The sequence below is a fragment of the Neofelis nebulosa genome, chromosome 4 (assembly GCF_028018385.1).
Source record: "Neofelis nebulosa isolate mNeoNeb1 chromosome 4, mNeoNeb1.pri, whole genome shotgun sequence".
Classification (NCBI taxonomy): Eukaryota; Metazoa; Chordata; class Mammalia; order Carnivora; family Felidae; genus Neofelis; species Neofelis nebulosa.
The window spans coordinates 127,451,356-127,467,118 of record NC_080785.1 but is presented as its reverse complement, the minus strand read 5'-3'; the positions used below and the strand labels follow the sequence as shown (position 1 = coordinate 127,467,118).

The 15,763-nt window shown below is 37.1% G+C and overlaps 1 protein-coding gene across 12 annotated transcripts in view; it reads left to right on the top strand.

Annotated features, from left to right (window-relative positions):
* CHL1 (cell adhesion molecule L1 like) overlaps nucleotides 1-15,763 on the top strand; it is a 201,534-nt gene that overhangs the window by 21,414 nt on the left and 164,357 nt on the right. For 2 of the 12 annotated variants that reach the window (XM_058726195.1, XM_058726200.1), the window contains exon 1: nucleotides 9,182-9,239. The exons of the other annotated variants lie outside the window; for them this stretch is intronic. The gene's annotated coding sequence lies outside the window, so the exon portion shown is untranslated. Of the gene's footprint in view, nucleotides 1-9,181; nucleotides 9,240-15,763 lie in introns of those variants that run through there. 12 annotated transcript variants of the gene reach the window in all.

Here is a 15,763-nt window from a genome sequence, read left to right as displayed (position 1 = left end):
CTGGTAGTGGAGGGATTCGGATGAGCCGCAGGAGGGCTCAGGGCTGGGGTGAGTGACATTTAGTGAGCTTCTGGTCTGAAAGAGGGCATGCACAGCTGAAAGAATGTGCGTGCGCTCCACCAGGGGAACCTGCTCATTAATTCTTACAGCAGTTTTGTGTTGGGTATGGAAGATGAAAGACATTTTCCATTCAATTATTGATCATAAGCATGATGTGGTTTGATTAAAATGGAAAGATAATTGTATCAAATAGAATTTGGTTATCTTTTTCCCCCCTTGCTATATTTTAATTTACCCTGTTTAAGTTTTTCCATGTGAGTAGAGAACATGGTACCCACCTCCCCTTCCCAAGGAAAGAAGCATTTTATAATGAAAAGGGTTACTGAATACCAAGTAAATTATGTTGATTTTAACCCAAATGCCCACCGTATTTATTTTGCTGTATACATTAGTGATGTGAAAAGCTTCTAACTGTTCTCTCCTAGGACAATTAAAGTTTAGGCTTTAGATGTTTATTTTCATATATATATATATATATATATATATATATATATATATATATATATGGTTATAATCTGTTATACGGATAATGACATAAAGAACAAATAATAATTTTTAAGTTGGTGAGAAAATAAAAAGATAACACAATGGAAAAATGGGCAAAGAGAGAGAACACATTTTAGAAAACAGAAACTCAAATGGCCAAAAATACATGTAAAGACACTCGACTTTAATCAGGACAGTATGAATTAAAATCACAGTGAAAACAAATTATAACTCATCTGTAGCCATGGAATATTATTCAGCAATCACAAAGAATAGACCATATGCAATAACATGAATGACTCTCAAAGCATCATGCTGAGTGAAAGAAGGCAGACCTAAAAGGATAAATTTTGTATGATTTCATTTATAGAATATTCTGGAAAAGGTAAAACTGGAGGGACAGAAATAAGATCAGTGATTTCAGGGATAGTGGGTGAGGTTTAGGAGTTGAGGTGATGAGAATATTTTGTATATTGATTACAGTCATGTTTAAACAAATGTACAGTTTTGTCAATACTTGCTGAATTATACATTTAAAACTTGTTAATTTTACTCCATGTAAATTATGCCTTCGTAAAGCTGATTAAAAAAAAAAAACCAATGAGGGTGTGTTTAACATTTATTGGACTGCAACAGGGAAAATATCTAGAACTAGATGTTGTGAAGATATCAGGAAATGGGAGCATTCATGCTCTGCTTGTGTGAGTGAAAAGTGACAGAACCCCCTGTGGGAGGAGGAATTCACAGTAGCTAGTGAGGGTGAAAGTGTTTATCCCGTGGGATGCTCCAGCCATTCTGCAGCTGCGTGATTACCCAAGAGAAGTGCTCATGCATGTGCTCAAGGGGGACTATACAGTCAGGAAGGAAGAATTTCTTCTGCTATTCAAGGTCCTTCTAGCTGGACTAAGAATCAAATTGACATGAGACAGATTAATGGGAGGAAATCATATTTAATTTCATACACATGAGAAATCCACACAGACAAGGAAATTCCAAAGACAGTCAAAGTGAGGTATATATGTCTTTTTGAAATAAGGAGAAGTAGGTAGGCGTCTGGGACTTCACAGGAAATGAATGTAACCCTCAGGAAGATGAAAAAGAGTTAAAGGTATTAGAAAGAAATGTGTGTGGGCCACTCAGGAACAATGGGGCATAGAGGGCTTTGATCAAACAGGCCTTGCTAAGTTCCCCCTGTCTATTATAGCAATTCATAATATAACATAGTTTTATCTCTGGTGATAGTTTTCTTCTTGGACCAGGTCCTCTATCTAAATTCTTTTCAGGTAGTTGAAGAGGGTGGTAAAGAGCTTTTCTTGAATCTTCTGGGTTTTGATTGCTTTTAACACAAAATCATCTTCATATGAAAGGGGCCCATTTTGAGGCAGCCTGCTTTTATGCCCTACAATACAAACATGTACTGTGAACCATTTGTTTTGTTTAATTTTGTGTTGTTTTGTTTTGTTTTTTAGTATGCTCTATGCCCAAAGTAAGGCTTGAACTTACAACCCCAAAATCAAGAGTTGCATGCTGTATTGACTGAGCCAGCCAAGTGCCCCCCCATTGCAGTCATTTATAAGTATATAAAGTGTAAAAAACCTAAATGTCTACCAAAAGGGGATGAATAGATTGAAATATATAAAATATTTAGTATATGCGTGTTGACTTCTATAGAACAGTTCAAATGAGTGAATATATTACATTCAAATATAAATGTAGATTTTGAAAACAATCGGGGCGCCTGGGTGGCGCAGTCGGTTAAGCGTCCGACTTCAACCAGGTCACGATCTCGCGGTCCGTGAGTTCGAGCCCCGCGTCAGGCTCTGGGTTGATGGCTCGGAGCCTGGAGCCTGTTTCCGATTCTGTGTCTCCCTCTCTCTCTGCCCCTTCCCCGTTCATGCTCTGTCTCTCTCTGTCCCAAAAATAAATAAAAAACGTTGAAAAAAAAAATTTAAAAAAAAAAGATTTTGAAAACAATTAAAAATGTTTTTAATGTTTTTATTTTTTTTTTGAGACAGAGAGAGTCAGAGCATGAGAAGGGGAGGGGCAGAGAGAGAGGGAGACAGAATCCGAAGCAGGCTCCAGGCTCCGAGCTGTCAGCACAGAGCCCGACGCGGGGCTCAAACTCACAGACTGTGAGATCATGACCTGAGCTAAAGTCTGACGCTTAACCGACTGAGCCACCCAGGCGCCCCTATTTTGAAAACAATTTATGTGGAAAAAAACAAGTGTCAGAATGATACCTTGTGTATGATACTATTAAAAAGCAAAATTCAAATGAGTACATTTTTTAAATCTAATGGGCCTTATTCAGTGATTCATGAATCAGGCAGTATCCTGTCTAGCATATAGAAAGGAGCTCTGAGAAGGTGTACAAAGTGAAAGACTTTTAGGGGCAGAAGGGAGCACATACAAGGAATAGTGGCAAAAAGTGAATTGCTTCAAACGAGGTCACTTTCCTTTAGGAGGTAGCAGAGATCTATCGGGTAGATTACCTTGCTATTGCTGATCAGGCGATTCTTGATTGATGAGTTTAGGATTCCATTTCTAGGACAGGCTGAAACTGTAAGTTAAGTCTTGGTTTGGTGTGGTTAGGCTTAGCATAAGCAACTCCATTTGGGACCTGTTTTCTTATTAACAATACCAATTATGTGAATTAAAAACACTCATGCAACACTATATTTTCTTTGTAGAAGATAAAAATGTGTTGCTAACCCATTAAATTAAATATGTTGGCTCTTTTTAGGAGTAAAGGGAAATGAAATTTAGAAGGGAAATTTAGGGGCTTTCAACTTAATTTCTTGTATTTTATTTATTTAAAAAGTGATTTCTGGGGATGCTTGGCTGACTCGGGAAAGCATGTGCTGCTTTTTTTGTTTTGTTTTAAACAGGTTTATTGAGATTTTATTCACATACCATAGGATTCATCCATTTAAAATGTGCAGTTCCATAATTTTTAGTATATTCATAGATATGCACAACTGTTACCATAATCCATTTTGGTATAGTTTTATCACCAGAAAAATACCCCCCTGCCATTTAGATTTCACCTCCTAGCCCCCAATTCTTCCAGCACTAAGCAACTACTAATCTACTTTCTGTCTTTATTGATTTTCCTATTATGCACTTTGTATGTAAATGGAGTCCTACAATATGTTACCTTTTTTTTTTTTTTTTAATTTTCTTTCTTTTTCTTTTTTCTTTCTTTTTTATTTTTTTGGTGTTCCATTGTTTATTTATTTCTGATACTAGGTTATTTATTTTTATTTTCTTAATTTATTTTTTAATTTACATCCAAGTTAATTAGCATATAGTGCAATAATGACTTCAGGAGTAGATTCCAGTGATCCATCCCCTATGTGTAACACCCATTGCTCATTCCTAAAAGTATCTTACTTAATGCCCCTTTCCGCATTTAGCCCATCTTCCCACCCACAACCCCTCTAGCAACCCTCAGTTCTCTATATTTAAGAGTCTCTTATGTTTTTCCCCCTCCTTGTTTTTATATTATTTTTGCTTCCCTTCCCTTACGTTCATCTGTATTGTATCTTAAATTCCACATATGAGTGAAGTCATGATGTTTGTCTTTCTCTAATTTCGCTTAGCATAATACCCTCTAGTTCCATCCACATAGTTGCAAATGGCAAGATTTCATCCTTTTTGATTGCTGAGTAATACTCCATTGTATGTATATATACCACATCTTCTTTATCCATTCATCCATTGATGGACATTTGGGCTCTTTCCGTACTTCGGCTATTGTCGATAGTGCTGCTATAAATACTGGGGTGCATGTGCCCCATTCGAATAAGCACACCTGTATTCCTTGGTAAATACCTAGTAGTGCAATTGCTGGGTCATAGGGTAGTTCTATTTTTTACTTTTTGAGGAACCTCCATACTGTTTACCAGAGTGGCTGCACCAGCTTGCATTCCCACCCAGCAATGCAGAAGAGATCTTCTCTCTCCACATCCTCGCCAACACCTGTTGTCTGAGTTGTTGTTAGCCATTCTGACAGGTGTGGTGTGGTATCTCATTGTGGTTTTGATTTGCATTTCCCTGATGATGAGTGATGTTGAGTAGTTTTTCATGTGCCTGTTAGTTTGACTTCCTCCTTGCCGATTTGGATGCCTTTTATTACTTTGTGTTGTCTGTTTGCTGAAGTTAGGATTTCCATTCTATGTTGAATAATAGTGGCAACAGTGGACACCCCTGTTGTGTTCCTGACCTTAAGGGGAAAGCTCTCAGTTTTTCCCCATTGAGGATGATATTAGCAGTGGGTCATTCATACATAGTTCTTATGATCTCGAGGTATGATCCTTCTATTTGTACTTTCTTGAGGGTTTTTATCAAGAAAGGATGCTGTATTGTGTCAAATGATTTCTCTGCATCTATTGAGAGGATCATGTGGTTATTGTCTTTTCTTTTATTTTTATTTATTTATTTATTTTTTTTCAACGTTTTTTTTTTTTTTATTTATTTTTGGGACAGAGAGAGACAGAGCATGAGCGGGGGAGGGGCAGAGAGAGAGGGAGACACAGAATCGGAAACAGGCTCCAGGCTCCGAGCCATCAGCCCAGAGCCCGACGCGGGGCTCGAACTCACAGACCGCAAGATCGTGACCTGGCTGAAGTCGGACGCTTAACCGACTGCGCCACCCAGGCGCCCCTGTCTTTTCTTTTATTGATGTGATGTATCACATAGATTGTTTTGCGGATAGTGAACCAGACCTGCATCCCAGGTATGAATCCCACTTGGTCATGGTGAATAATTCTTTTGATGTATCGTTGGATTCAGTTGACTAGTATCTTGTTGAGGGTTTTTGCATCCATGTTCTTCAGGGAAATTGGTCTATAGTTCTCCCTTTTAGTGGGATCTTTGTCTGGTTTTGGAATCAAAGTAATGCTGGCTTCATAGAATGAGTTTGGAAGTTTTCCTTCCATTTCTATTTTTTGGAACAGCTTCAAAAGAATAGGTGTTAATCTTGTTTAAATGTTTGGTGGAATTCCCCTGGAAAGCCATCTGGCCCTGGACTCTTGTTTTTTGGGGGGATTTTTGATTACTAATTTGATTTCTTTAGTGGTTATGGGTCTGTTCAAATTTTTTCTTTCTTCTTGTTTCAGTTTTAATAGTTTATATGTATCTAGGAATTTTTCCATTTCTTCCACATTGCCCAATTTACTGGTGAATAAATACTCACAATATTCTGTTATTATTGTTCGTATTTCTTCAGTGTTAGTTGTGATCTCTCTTCTTTCATTCTTGATTTTATTTATTTGGGTCCTTTCCATTTTCTTTTTGATCAAAATGGCTAGGGGTTTATCAATTTTGTTACTTCTTTCAAAGAACCAGCTGCTGGTTTCATTGAACCGTTCTACTGTTTTTGTTGTTTTGTTTTGTTTTTGGTTTTGATAGCATTGATTTCTGCTCTGATATTTATTATGTCCCATCTTCTGCTGGTTTGAGATTTTATTTGCTATTCTTTTTCCAGCTCTTTAAGGTGTAAGGTTAGTTTGTATATGTGAGACCTTTCTTTCTTCTTTAGGAAGGCATGGATTGCCATACACTTCCCTCTTATGACCACCTTTGCTGAGTCCCAGAGGATTTGGGCTGTGGTGGTGTTATTTTTATTGACTTCCATGTACTTTTTAATTTCTTCTTTAACTTCTTGGTTAGCCAATTCACTCTTTAGTAGGATGTTCTTTAGTTTCCAAGTATTTGTTGTCTTTCCAAATTTTTTCTTGTGGTTGATTTCGAGTTTCATAGCATTGTAGTCTGAAAATATGCACAATATGATCTCGATCTTTTTGTACTTGTTAAGGGCTGATTTGTATCCTTGTATGTGATATGTTCTGGAGAATGTTCCATGTGGACTCAAGAAGAATGTGTATTCTGATACTTTAGGATGAAATGTTCTGAATGTATCTGTTAAGTCCATCCAGTCCAGTGTGTCATTCAAAGCCATTGTTTCCTTATTGATTTTCTGTTCAGATGATCTGTCCATTGCTGTAAGTGGGGTGTTGAAGTCCCCTACTGTTATGGTATTATTATCAATGAGTTTTTGTATGTTTGTGATTAACTGATGTATATTTTTGGGTGCGTCTACGTTTGAAGCATAAATGTCTACAATTGTTAGATCTTCTTGGTGGATAGACCCCTTAATTATGATATAATGCCCTTCTTCATTTCTTGTTACCGTCTTTATTTTAAAATCTAGATTGTCTGGGGGCGCCTGGGTGGCGCAGTCGGTTAAGCGTCCGACTTCAGCCAGGTCACGATCTCGCGGTCCGTGAGTTCGAGCCCCGCGTCAGGCTCTGGGCTGATGGCTCGGAGCCTGGAGCCTGTTTCCGATTCTGTGTCTCCCTCTCTCTGTCTCTGCCCCTCCCCCGTTCATGCTCTGTCTCTCTCTGTCCCAAAAATAAATAAAAAACGTTGAAAAAAAAAAAATTAAAAAAAAAAAAAAAAAAAAAAAAAAAAAAAATCTAGATTGTCTGATATAAGTATGGCTACTCTGGCTTTCTTTTGGTGACCATTAGGATGATAGATGGTTGTCCATCCTCTTAATTTACCTGAAGGTGTTTTTAGGTCTAAAGTGGGTCTCTTGTAAACAGCATATAGATGGATCTTGTTTTCTTATGCATTCTGTTATCCTATGTCTTTTGATTGGAGTGTTTAGTCCACTGAAATTTAGAGTGAATACTGAGAGATATGAATTTATTGCCATTTTGTTGCCTGTAGAGTTGGAGTTCCTAGTGGCGTTCTCTGGTCCTTTCTAGTCTTTATTGCTCTTAGTCTTTGTTGTTGTTTTTCATCTTTTTTTTTCCCTCAGAGAGTCCCCCTTAAAATTTCTTGCAGGACTGGTTTAGTGGTCATGAACTCCTTTAGTTTTTGTTTGTCCAGGTAGCATGTAACTCTTAATCTCAGGGTTGTGAGGATGAGCCCCATATTGGATATAGTGCCTACTTAAAAAATACATCAATAAAAATAAAAATAAAATGTGAGTTCTGAGGCAAGTGTGATGATGTTAACTTTAAAAAAAATTTTTAACGTTTATTTATTTTTGACAGAGACAGAGCATGAGCAGGGGAAGGGCAGAGAGAGAGGGAGACACGGAATCTGAAGCAGGCTCCAGGCTCTGAGCTGTCAGCACAGAGCCTGACGTGGGACTAGAACCCACAAACCACGAGATCATGACCTGAGCCGAAGTTGGACACTTAACCAACTGAGCCACCCTGGGGCCCTGATGATGTTAATATTTAAAAATTCTAGATGGCAATTATATAGGAATATTTATTTACTAATTTTTAATGTTTGTTTATTTTTGAGAGAGAGAGAAACCAAACGTGAGTGGGGGAAGGGCAGAGAGAGAGACAGAATCCAAAGCAGGCTCCAGGCTCTGAGTTGTCAGCACAGAGCCCAACACAGGGCTCGAACCCACAATCCATGAGATCATGACCTGAACCAAAGCTGGACACTCAACTGACTGAGCTACCCAGGCGCCCTTGGAATTTTTAAATTATATTTTCTGGATCTAAACTTCTTCATAAAATAAAAACACTGAAACTACATTGCAAAATTACAAACATAGAATTTGTGTTTTTTGATCCTCAAGTGGAACCATTATCACTGAAATTTTGTTTCAGCTCTTAATCACAATGTAGATCTATCAGAGTATTTATAGGAGCTAACAGACCCTAACTAAACTCATTCAAAAGATTAACTTCCTTAGATCTGAGAGAAATCTCATGCCTTTCCATTTTAAATTTCATGGTGGTTGGGAAAGACTAGACCAAAAGTCAAGTCAATCTCCTCATCACAAAAATAGAGGTAAACCACATAGTCACACTCCAGTATTTAACATCCGTACAAAGACTTATTTATAATGAGTAGTACTTAGTGCATCAGGTAATGTTCCTAATGCTTATGTCAGTTCTTAAGCATTCTTACCATTGGAATATAGACGAGCACACTATTGAAGAGCTAATTCATTTAAAAAAAATTTTAATGCTTGTTTATTTTTGAAAGAGAGAGAGTGCACAAACAGGGAAGGGGCAGAGAGAGAGGGAGACACAGAATCCAAAGCAGGCCCCAGGCTTCTAGCTGTCAGCACAGAGCCTGATGCAGGGCTTGAACCCACAGACTGTGAGACCATAACCTGAGCCTAAGTCAAATGCTTAACCAACTGAGTCACCCAGGTACCCCAAGAGTGAGATTAAATTATGTGTTTAATATTAAGTTAATGAGACTACAGATACCAAACTTATATAAGATATTAGTCTATTGTATCTTAATATTTATTGAGTTAATTTATGAAAACATTTTATCTGCTCAATAATGATATGACTACATATGTGACAAATTTATATAAAAATTTAGGTTTCTGTAAGGAGTAGCATCATTTTAATTTAAGCTTATGGATAAAATATTATTTCATCTCCTGGCAAAATAGTTAGAAGGCAGCATATATTTTCTGTGAACCTAAATAAGTACCAGACATTGACTCCCCAAATCAAAATATAAGTTCTTATCTACACATGACTGTGTTACTTGACCTGTTTCATTTCCTGTTGTTACTATCAACAGTTAGCACCAAGTTGGTGGCTTAAAACAACATAAATATGTTCTCTTGTGGTTCTAGGGGTTAGAAGGCCTAAAATCAAGGTGTCTTCAGAACTATGTACCCTTGGAGCCTCTAGGTGAGAATCTGTTTCTTTGTTTTTTCTAGCTTCTAGAATCTACTTATATTCCTTGTCATCTTCAAAGCCAATAGCATAACGTCTTCCAACTTCTCTTTCTCTGCTCTGCCCTTATGTCACCTTTTCTGACTCACCCTCCTGCCTTCTTCCTGCAAAGAACTTGTGATTCTGTTGGACCCATTCACATAATACAGAATAATCTCTCTATCTCAAGGTCCTTAATATAATCACATTTGCGAAGTTTCATTTACCATGTAAGGCAACATTCTCACAGTTTCTAGGGATTAGTATGTAGATATCTTGGGAAGTCATTATTCTACCAACCACACCACCCTTCAAACTCTTTTCTGGTTGAAATATCCATGAAATTAAGTAAGCTTTTGCTGAAAACCTTTTGGTTCATCACTATCACTATATGATGTAAAATAGTGATACTTGAGTGAAGTGTTATGGGAATACAAATCCCCATTACAAAATTAATATTAGAAGGTAAACGTTCTCTATGTATTGACCCATGGACTTAAATAACTTTTGTGTGGACACTATACCACTTTTTAAAAGTAGTAATCTATTCAGAATGTGGTATTTTTGTATTGTAACTGCATTGTACCATCGATGAAAAATAGTGCATATTTCAGAAGATTGTTGCAATTACTAAATGAACTATGTTTTAAACTGTCACAGCAGTGACTGGCCTAGAGCTTTTGCTAAATACATGCTTGTTGCTTTTGTTAATATTAATAGATTCACTGAATTATCAAAAACCATATTGGCTACATTAAACAGCAGAATTTAGTGGGATAAAAAAGTGCAAAAAATTGATTTAAAGAACTCAAAAGGACGGTATCAGGTACTAACTGACTAGAATATTAAGTTCATAAACATTTTATTCATTCAACAAGCAGTATTGAGCACTTAGGATACCAAGTCTGTTCAGTTCAGGAAAAATGGTAAGGAATTGGAGTGATACTTACCTTAGAGAGCCTCCAGTCCAACTCAATAGGAAGACAGTAAGTAGAGGAATATGGGTTGGGATGGAAGTTGTACAGGATATCAGACTGTCTTTTATTTGATCCTTAGAGTTACGCCAAATTTAATATCTCTGAAGTCTGAAAATGAATATAGAGATTTATCCAGTAGGATGGATCCTAATTCTTAAAGCCTATCTTTTTTTTTTTTTTTCTTTATAAGACTGTTCATTACCAAAGTGAAAGCTGGGTCAAACATGAAACAATTCAGTACCTTATACACATGCACACACTGACAGTCCCACAATCAGACAAATATACATAAACACCGCCACCATTTTCTAGGAAGTAAACAGTGATTATGCTTCTCTAGATATCTAAAATCAAGAGAGTGATTGCGATTTCTTATTTTTTTTAATACCCATTTATTTATTTTGAGAGAGAAAGAGAAAGACTGAGAGAGAGAAAGAGAGAGAGGATCCCAAGCAGGCTCAGCATTTTCAGCACAGAGCTGGATGCAGGGCTCGATTTCCTCAACTCTTGAGATCATGACTTGAGCCGAAATCAAGAGCCAACTGCTCATCTGACTTAGCCACCCAGGTGCCCCAAAATGGAAATACTTCTATGACTTCTTAGAGAAAAAAAAATGTACCTTATAGTGCTTGTAGTTTTTCAAGGTGCTTCCTCCTCTCCCCAATGTTTAGTAGACAATCCAAGTAGATAGTTTCTGATAGGCTTCACGTAGGAGTTTTGAAAACATCACAAGAAGTGTGATGTCCTTGTCAAAATATTTTCTTGTTGAAAATAGAGAAAATTTTTGGTGAAAACTGAAATGCATTATCAGTTTAATTCATGCACATTATTTCAGGTAAATAATGTCACCAGGAGTTTTCACGGGTAAAATCAATGTTTATGTCATACAGTAAAGTAGCAGTTATTACCAGAGTTGAAAATGTGTAAATGTTGTCCACCTCTTCCCACCCGTATCAATCTTATTTTTTCTTTAATAACTACCACCTAATAATGCCTATCTATTAAAACTAAGCAGGAAGTTGTCTGGTGAATCATTTTAAAAAATATTTTTCTACCTAACTTCAAAAAAATTTTTTTTGTAATGCTTATTCATTTTTGAGAGAGAGAGAAAAAGACAGAGTTGGAGAGGGGCAGAGAGAGAGGAGGACACAGAATCTGAAGCAGGCTCCAGGCTCTGAGCTGTCAGTGTAGAGCCCAATGCAGGGCTCGAACCTGCGGACTGCAAGATCATCACCTGAGCTGAAGTCTCATGCTTAACCGACCAAGCCACCCAGGCGCCCCAACTATCTAACTTTTTATAGAAAAGTTATATGAGAAGAAACATAGGAAGAGAGGAAATGATCTATTATTAGACCTGAAGTTGGGGTCTAGAATAGCCCTGTGTATGTGTGTAGCATTCGAGCCATGCTGCATAAATGCCAGAGCTAGTGCCTAGGACTGAATGGGAGCCTGTTGTGCTTCTGAGGTAAATGAGAAAAACAAACAAAAAACCCCGTCTTTTTTCTCCCATTCTTAATCACTATGATGTGGAAATAAGGACTAAAAGGTTTGTACCACTTTGAAATACAGTAGGTGATAGATGTGTGGAGAGAGAAAACAAAAGGCATGGAATAGAAATCAAATGCAGTCAGAAATACAGCGAATTCTGGAGACAATAGCATGTGTGGACACTGACTGCAGTTTTAGTGCTGACGAGTCACAACAGAAATGTCGGCTTTTTTTTAGCGCTTAGGGACCTTCCAGCCTGGTAGGCAAATTGTTCTCCTTTGCACCATCTACATTGTTTTCTCCTCTGGGATTGTCCCTGTCTTGTCTTACTTCACTTTTTCCCATCTGTCTGCTCCTGGAGATACCTGCACTCATTACTTGGGGCCTCCCATTAGTGATTTCATTACAGTATCTGCATTCTGCTGTTTGCTTCCAGCAGTGAACCAAAGCACAAGAAACCAGCCACTGCTCATCAAGGGAGGTTGTGGGCACAGGCTGGGTTTCTTTTAGCCGTCCACACTGGCTCAGGGAAGATGATGGACAGGATTTCTCGTTTCTACTCTTAGAGTTCTTATAGCTAATGCCCTGATGTATCTGTCTATCAGTGAATTGATAGATTGATCCATCCACGCATACATTTATTTTGGCATACAGCTTTGGGATCCAGGCAAATGATGCCTGAATGGACTTACCCTATCACTGCTTGTCAAGGTTAAAGAATCAGAACTCAGAAGAAGAGTTGAGACCAACTTTAATGATGTTATTGGAATGGGTAGTTTTAATAATGATATGTTTTCTTCAAGGGAATTTAGATTCAATTAAGTATGTAATGAAAGCACAGGGGAGTGTTTGAAGAATCGAGTCTCTGTCCAGGTGGCATGCTTTTAGATGGAGTTACATGCAGTCGAAGAGTGAAACAAGTCCTTTAAAGGCTTACCCCAATCACCAGAAAGAAAAATATAAACTGTGTCTCTGTTCAAACTAGGCAAAATTGTCTATTTAGGTGTTAAACATTCAGTGGGATACCTACCCATGAATAAGACATTTTTACATATACTCAGTTGTATACATATATGTACGTGAGTCACTGAGGCAGTATTTTAAAAATGATCGTGCCTAAGTGGTTACTTTACTTATTTTTGTAGTGGAATTAGGCAGATTATAATTTACATAAACTGAATGCACATGGGACTCCATATCTTCACGGAGTATATTATATGGTAATACAATTTTAGAGTGGCTGATTAGGCCTTGTGAGGCCCAGTGACATAGGATAGCAATAGATTGCTATCAAAGCCAAGAGGAAGATAAGGTAGCATTTTTGTCATGTAGAGCTCTAAATCCTCTATTACTTTGAAATCAGCTCAGTAGCATATTTTAAACTCAAGAGGGGCTATCTTTCTGGTTCCTGATGATTGTTTTAATGGTGGATCTCACCATATGTGTATCAGATATGGAAAGTAATGTCCATTAAATAGAGTAAAAATGTTCTTTTAGGGAGAAAAAAAGTGATTTAAATTTTTAGATTCTCATGGGATCTCATTAAAGTTCTCTTTCTTAAATAGATTGTGCAGCCTAATAGTTATCAGGAATCCTGCAGTGCACATGGCTGATAGGTTAGTTTACACAGGATTAATTGTGTAATTTTGCAAGCAGCCAGCACAGTGAACATTGATTTTTGCATTAGCCCTGTGTGTTGTTTCTAAGGAAATTCTGCTTTCTATTTTTAAGGTGGTGTAACATTTCACTTTTTGTTAATTATATTTTCTACCAACATGTTTCATGCCTGGTATAATTTATTAAAACTTTTTCCTAATGTTATTTTCTAATTGTTATGTCCTTCAGAAACTTTATTAATTTTGAGCACTGATGTGTAAAAAAAATGACAGAAGAAAATGCCTTTCACAAAGCATTCTCTAACAGGCCAGTTTCCCCATGCTTCCATCGATAAGTTGCCCAAATATTCCTTAGAATACAGAAACAATTCAGTTGCATCTAATTCGTATACTAAGTGAATGATTAACGTAAGAAGTAACCTGAAAATATTACATTTCTCAAAACCAAAGAATGTGAATGTCCAAAGGAGAGCAGGCTGTTCAGAACAGTCCATTTTCTCGAATATGTAGATGTTTAGAGCCTCGTATTTCTTGAAGTATTTGTTGATATGGAAGGAATAAAGAAAGAGGTTTTGTTTTCGTTTTTTTTTGTTTTGTTTTTTTTTTTGCTTGAATTTTCCAGATAATTAGTTCAGCTCTCAGTTACTAGAGTTTGTCCACTTTTTGTGACTATAAAACGTCTGTTGGGATTTCAGTGGGATTGTTGTAACTGGGTTGAGAATATATTTTGTTGTCTTCTGTGTGGTTTTGAGAAAACAGAAAATAATGTTGATTGTGTGTAATTTAGGCCTTAATCTTTACACTTTTCTGGTCTTGGACTTGCAAATCAAGTACCTGCCTGTGCCCCTTTCCTCCCCCAACTCGAGACTCCATTAGATAAAAATTTCCTCCCTTCATATCATTGTGGTTCCTCCAGCAAAAGAGTTGAACACCTCTTAGCTTTTGCTGCCTTTGTTTTGTTTTGCTTTGCTTTGGGTGGAACCTCCCTCTCCCTTCTCCCCCACTGTGAGTTTCTGCTGCATTATAAAGACCCAATAAGGAACTGTACAAAGTGAGTACTTAAAATGTGTGCTGAGTGACCAACTGGACCCTCTTGGAAGAACCCTCTTAAACACTTTGTTACCAGAACTTCAAAAAGGGGCTTGCTTCTGAAGAATCAAAGGATCTCTTGTATAATAAATTTGAAGCATTCAGTATAAAATGAACAGAATAAAATATCTTTTAAGCTCCTGTATGATGCCCGGATTATGTGAAGATACTAAGGAAGTGGTGGTTCTCTCACGCTTTTGTGTCACGTTAAACAGAAATAGATGAAAGCAAAAGCTTAAAACTGACAAAATCCCAAGCAGGGAAGCACTGGTTCCCAGCTTGTTCACTGGTTCATAGCAAACAGCCAGCTGATAACTTGAGGAAAAAAAGAAAAAAAAAAAAGATTTTCTTTCATAGGAAAGGACTGAGTTTGTTTTGTGTCATTTTAAACCACAACTTCACAAAGTATACACCACTGTTTTTCTGACATAGAAAGTGGGTCATGACATTGTTGAGAAAGGACTGGAATTGGAATCACAATACTGGCTTCTACCCTTGACCCTTGTCACTTGCTGTGTGTGACACTGAAGAAGTAACTTAACCCTCTGCATTTTATTTTTTCCTAAGTTTTAAATAAATCTAACAAATTAACACAAACTTGTTTCAAGGATTACATGAAAAAAAATCTTTGGTAGAGTGTTATAAAATATAAGGTGTTATACGCTTATAGGTAGTTTGCAACAAAATTTGATTAAGCAATTACAACATATTTTAGTTCTCTGTTTGGAGGCTGAATATTTGCTTTTTACATTGCACTTGGTGTTGGGTAGTTTGAATAACCCAAATGAGAGTTAAATTTTGAAACCATTGTAATTGTCTTCAGTACATCGTATGCATGAAAATGGGTGTATGCCTCTGGAGGAAGAGCCATTAGCTTTCTCCAGATTCTCCAATGTGTTTGTGATTCTAATGGGGTTAAGAACCACTTAACTAGATGAGTCATCACCAATTTCCATTTCACATTATTTGGTAGTACAGCTACTGTAGTATTGGATACTTGAAGAGTGAATTTAGCATATTGGTTTATATTTACCAAGGGTTTTTGTCTAACAGAAATTCTACTGAGGGAGAAAATCAATGCAGATTGGCGATCTGCATAACTTTTCCCATTGTTAATTTTTTAAATGATTATTTCCCATAATTAAGGCAGATTTTTCTTTATTTCTTTCCACACCACCACACCACCACACCACCACACCACCATCACCACCATCATCTAGTCCTCTTTTGTTTTAAATACGTAGCTAATTGCAGATCAATTACAATCTTACGGAAAACTGAAACAGACATAGCCTGTAGGTGAACTTTGAAATTTTGTGCAATAGGACTG